The sequence below is a fragment of the Cupressus sempervirens genome, chromosome 3, assembly GCF_028749045.1.
Source record: "Cupressus sempervirens isolate cs-2001-9-10 chromosome 3, ASM2874904v1, whole genome shotgun sequence".
NCBI classification, from domain to species: domain Eukaryota; kingdom Viridiplantae; phylum Streptophyta; class Pinopsida; order Cupressales; family Cupressaceae; genus Cupressus; species Cupressus sempervirens.
Window position 1 is genome coordinate 984,019,681 of NC_143120.1, and position 6,852 is coordinate 984,026,532.

Genomic DNA, 6,852 nt, shown 5'->3' on the forward strand with positions numbered 1-6,852 from the left:
TTCAAAAATTAAATATTGTGATTTTTCAATTAAATTAAAAAAGTTGCTTGAAAATAAAACTTAAAATTTAAATTAAGTGCTTTCATATTTAACTTGACGAAAGAAGAAGTCAATATTTGATTTATTTTGCCTTCAAATTTTGTGCATTACAATAAGTGTTAGTGAATGTATTGAAAATTATAGATTCATGATTAAATAGCCCCATTGGCATATAAATGGTGAAGATAAATCAGATTAGTAAGGTCAATCATACAAATCTCTAACCCAATAAGCACCAAAAAGAAATCTTCAATATATATATATATATACATAAAGCTATCATGTTCTACAATCAAGTTTTATTAAAGTGTTTTTACAAAATATTCATAAATAGTGTCAGCTTCATTGATACATATTTATTCTGATATTTTCATGTTGTCATTTTCAAAAAAAGTAGAATGCTTTCAAAGTAGTTATTCATTTTGGTGAACAAAAACTTAAAAGTCACACACATTGAATGAAACACTATTGTAGCGAATAATAATCAATAAGATTTTAGATAAATAATTTATTTTTAATTACAAAAAGATCAATATATATTGAAACTATATAGTTATACAAAGTTGTTGAAAAATAAAATGATTTGATTGGACAATCAAATTGAAAAGTTGCATTACACTAAATGCTATAATATCTTGATATTTAACTTGATGATAGAAGAATTTAATATTTGATTTCTTTTGTCTACACATTTTGTGTATTACAATAAGTGTTAGTGAGAGCATTAAAAATTTATAGATTCTTGATTAAATAGTCCAATCAGCATATTATAAATGTTAAAGATAAGTCAGAATAGCTAGGTTAATCATACAAATCTATAACCTACTAAGCACTAGAAATAAATCTTCAAAACCAAAATATTATATATATATATATATATATATATATATATATATATATATATATAGATGTTAAGTTCTCCAATTAATTTTTATTAAAGTATTTTTTCAAGATATTTATAAATAGTATTATCTTTGTTGGTACATATTTATTATGTTATTTTAATGTTGTCATTAAAAAAAAGTAAAATGCTTTCAAAGTAATTATTGATTTTGGTGAACAAAAAATTAAAAGTCACACATGCTGTAGAAAACACTATTGTAGCAAATTATAATCAATAAGATTCTAGATAAATAATTTATTTTCAATTGCAAAAAGATTAATATTTATTAAAACTATATAGTTATACAAAGTTGTCAAAATATGATTTGATTAGACAATCAAATTGAAAAGTTGTAATTTTTTATTTTGTTTTATTTTTCAAGTTTTTTTTAATGAAGTATTTGAAATTTTAATAACATTCAAATTTTGAAATTTCTCTAACATTTCATTCTTTCAACTCTTTTTTGTAGTGTATGGGAGAGTAATTTGAATAATATTTTTTATAAAATAATTTTGATATATACTTTTAGATTAATAAAAATTACAAAAATAAAATCATTTTTCGTAGCCAATATAAGAGCTTTATGTTTTTCTGATGTTCTTTTCTCCTATGTTTCAAATTTATTCATATTTTCTTTTCTAAATAAAAACTATTTACTCTTTAATTCTTATTAGTTCTTAACATCTACAATAGGATTCCCAACCTATTTTCCTATATCAACAATAATGAGTTGTTATTTTTTTAGAACTCTACATGAGATTGTATATTATTTGTTTTTTATTGTCACTTTACCACTTTTGTCAACAAAACCTACTATTATTTAATTGTATCTACTTCAAGCTACAATTATTGTTAATTTCTTTCCTAAATATTTTTAGCTCTTAGAATTAATGTTTACCATTTGTCTTTTCGTTAAATGACTCTGACATTATCAATGGCTAAATCTAAACAAAATTGTCCAAATACTGTGAAGTGTTACACTTGAAAATGATAGACAACTAACTGTCTTCAATGCTCATCTTGAATTCCACTCATCAATAAAATACTCTGAAGTGTCATGGTGGACAATGACATACAACTAACTACCTTCAATGCTTATCTTGAATTCTACTCATAAATGATTTCGATTTTCATTTACAAACAAAATAAAAATATTAAATTTACACTTTTCTTTCATTTACATTTCATTATTTATTGATTAAAACTTGCAAAGACTAAAGTAATTATTACAATTAAAAAATGAAAGAAAATTTCTATTAACTTACAACTCAAATGATTATAAAAATTGATCTCTAATTCATTTGAAACATTCAAATGGATTTAAGTTTATTAATTGTACTCAATACAAGAGTTTTGTTTATTTTTTATATTCTTTTTTCCTATGTTTCAAATGTATTCATATTTTCTTTTCTAAACAAAAAATATTTATTCTCTAATTCTTATTGGTTCTTAACATCTATAGTAGGGTTCCCAACCTATTTTCCTCCATCAACAACAATGCGTTATTATTTTTTAAAACTTTACATGGGATTGTAAATTATTTATTCTTTATTGTTACTTTATCACTCTTGTCAACAAAATGTACTATTATTTAATTGTATCTACTTCAAGTTGGGTAAGTATTAATTGTTAAAGTGTTTGACTAGTTGACACAATTACTGTTGGCTTCTTTGCTAAATACTTTTGACTCTCAGAAATAATACTTATCATTTGTCTTTTCATTGAATGTCTAACAAAATCTAAGCAAAATTGTCTGAATATTGTGAAGTGTTATGGTGGAATATGATAGATAACTAGTCATCTTCAATGCTCATCTTGAATTCCACTTACCAATAAAATAGTATGAAGTTTTATGGTGGAAAATAACAAACAACTAATTGTGTTCGATGCTCATCTTGAATTCTACTCATATGTCATACCCAAAATACAAGGCAAAAACACACGTAATTTTTTTTTTGTTTAGTTAATTAAACCTACTATGTTAATATTGGTTAACAAAAGACATACATGTCACATAGGTTTTTGATATGATTAGATATATTTGTTTCACAAGTTAAGCTATAGATATGTTGCGAGATAGGTATAGGTTCCCCTAACAATACGTTGACAGTTCATTTCAATTTTTAACTATCGTGCAGGAATAATTCATTATAATTAAACATTCATTATTTAATCGATTATTTAGAATAAACAACCCAACACAATTACTTAAAAAGATCTAAGCATAATACTTTTAAAGTCGAATACTAATTAACATACTAACTCATCTTTTAAAATCAATCTTAGATTTCACTAAATTAATATTAATTAAATCTTATATGAAAAAATAATATATATATTAATTAAATTAAATTAATCTAAAATAATATATTTTTTAATTTACTTTTCAAATAATCCATACGAAACTCAACATTATACTATACCCACTAGTAAAACATAAATTAAAACTGAGCTAATTTAAAATAATACCAACTAAACTAATATTAACATCTAAGATACAACTTATCTTAAAACTTTAATATAATCTAATAAATTAAAATAACTAATTCTAACATTAATATTTAACAACTATTTTACTAATTAAAAATAAATTATAATTCAAGATAAAATTAAATAATAAAACTATCTAACTTTAATTATTTAAAGCAAACTAAAAACTAATTATTAACTCACTAACTAACTACTAATGTTTAACGATATTCTAACATTTAAAAAGGTCTTCCATTGCTACACTTTCATCCAGACTGCAAAATGATTATCTAAAAATGTAAAGAAGTGAAATCTGCAAAGTTAAATTTGACATCTTTGGGTATCATTTTTCTTACAATAATAGATTGGTATCCACTAATAGAAGTATTTCTAGTAAAAATCTACCTTAATTGTCTTTAGAACTACATCATTGTGACCAATAGAAAATTATTGAATAATTCTATAATGCTCTAATAAGATGATCAATGATTGCTTTGCTATGTTTGTACCTAAGGCATAATTGCTCATACAAACTTAGAATAATACTCTTGGTCATAGATATGTTCCTCCAAGCTTGCTATGGTAACAAACCATCATGTCATCCTGGTTAGTTGCCTTTGTTGCTGATTTCTAAGCCTTTGCAAGCTCAAACCTTAGTAGTCCTCTCTACACTTTCACTCTTAAGTCTTTCTTACCTCATCAGGCATATCAAAGGCCAAAAGAAAATTCTATTTCAGCATGAAGAAATTCTATAAATTATAAAAAAATCATTATCACAAACTAGACAAACCAATGTTCAATATTGTTAACTCAGAAAAATATCTGTTTAGTCATTTTCTCCAAAGGATGCAATATTGCCATTCATAAAAATCTAGACAACTAGACAATATTACTAACAATTATGGGCAAACAAAAATTAATCATAAATGCATTCCCATATTAATGTTCAGATTTAAAACATGGAATTTAATTAATCCAAACTTTATGAATTCCCCACAACTCACTTCTTTTGCTCTGGGTGATCATTGTCGTGCTTTAGTTTGCAGTATGAATTGGTACTTCACATAGAGAGCTTTAACTGCCATATGATCTTTTCAATGCATGTGGATGTGTTTACCTGGTAATGGTCATTTAATTAAGCTAGAGTTGTGCTTACACCATTGGGATCATCTATGCTTGCTGTTCCATCCAAGTCTCTACAAAAAAATTATATTGAAGCAAACAATAAATATATAGAAAAAAAAATTTGAAGCCTACAAATTTAAATTTGATGTCTTTAGTCATCATTTATCTCAGGGTGACCAAATAGTATCCAATCATATCAATATTTCCTTCAAAACGCTCCCCGGGTTGATAAATTATAAATAGTATGTTTCATATCATATCAACATTTTTTGAACTACATCAGCATGTCCAACATGTTGATTATTGCAAAAAAATTTGTAGTTCACAAGTAAGATGATTTGTGACTACTTTTTCATGCTTGTACTTGCTCCAAAAAAATAGGAATAACAATCTCAGTCATAAATATAGGCCAACCTGCTCTGCTACTAAACCACCATGTAAATTGCCTTTACTCCTTCCTAAGGTTCTTGGTATCTAAATCTAACCAGTCCAATATGTGGACATATGCATCATGGTAATGCTTTCACTTTGACATCCCCATCACTCAGAATCCCTAAGCTTAAAGCCACATTGACATTTACAACTATAATTTAAGACTTGGGAAGTGTAAAATGTAAAGGTATTGTTTGTCTGAGAACCACCTGCATCTTCTACATCCTTTTATAGCAATGATCTAATAATCCTTTTGTTCCCATTTATTTTTCAATTACTGTGCATGTGTGTGATGCTCAAAACAATGAGCTATAGTTGCCCAAATACCATATAGACCTTCTGACCTTACTATTCCATTTGCGTCTTTGCAAAATAATAATCTTAAATATGGAGAGAGAGAGAGAGAGAGAGAGAGAGAGAGAGAGAGAGAGAGAGAGAGAGAGAGAGCTGCAAAAATGTTAAATTTGATGTCTTTGGATGTCAGTATCGCAAACTGACCTAATACCATCCAATAATAGTAGCAGATCTAATAAAACTCTTGCCTACTAGATCAGTTATAAAAAATATATCCAATGTCAATTTGTCTTGGGAACTGCATGATTAGATTGAGTGAGTACATTATTTCACAAATTTTATGATGCTACACTAAGATGGTCATTTCCCACTTTTAGCACATGTATCTGAGTTGCAACTCCTTCATTGTGATCCTGCATAAGATTGTCTTTGCCATTAGTTTACGAGCTTCTCTAGATTCAAACCTTATTATCATAGATCTAAAAGTGACCAAATAGTATCAAATAATAGAAACATTCTCTATAAAAAGATTTCCTTGATAGATAAATTATAATGAGATGTGTTCATGATCACATCAGCTTGTTTGAAACTACATCCTTATGGAAAATGTGTGAATTATTGTAGATATTTTGTATGCTCTGATTAGATGGGCATTGCCTACTTTTTGTGCATGTGGTTGAATTGCAGCTACTTTCACAAACTAGGAATAACACACCCTTGGTTATAAATATTGAAAATTCAATTAGCTCTGTTACTAAACCACCATGTGATCGTATATGAATTCCCCTTGCAACTAGTTTCAGTGGTTATGCACATGTAGACCTTCACAATCTAGGAAAACTAGGGATGCATCCTCCTAGCAACACTTTCACTCTCCAGCCTTCCTTATCACAAAAGGAATGCCTAAGACTAAAGATGCATTACATTCATAGTTGTATTTCCAGACTTGACATGTGTAAAAAGAAAAGGTAACTCTATATCATTAAAATACAAGCTTTCTTTGTATGCAAGTTCTTTCCATCAATCCCTATTTTCTATAACTAATCCAAAGCTTTATGGAAGCTATCATTTATTTCTAGTAACCATCATTTCTTTATAACAAAAGTGCATTTATCCTATTTCACAAAATTCTATTATAATTGAGAATCAATTTGTGCGGGTTTGGATATTGAAGTGTTACGAACAATCTGATCTGGTATGATAAAGATATTTCCAATATATTTTGGATGAATTCTAATTCCACTAGATCTTCCATTTATATTAGTGTCACTGTATCTGATATGTCTTCTTCCTGCTTAGGCCATGTCTTGGAATGATGTTGTTTAGATTATGTGCTCATGTGATCTTGTTACTTGCCAATTGTTTGTTACTGGTACCTTTCTATTCTACTATAATGCTTTAAGAGCACCTTTATTTAATATTTAATGAGGGGTTTATATGGAACCAAAATGTCTATTGTCATTTGCACCTCATCCATGGAACTAATTGTTTAGTTAACTTACTGTTCTTCTCCTTGGATGGCAATTATGCAAGGAGCCTCATTACCAATTCTTAAATGTGATTATTAATATATCTGTTATGTGCGTGCTTTAGAATGATTAATTTCTTTC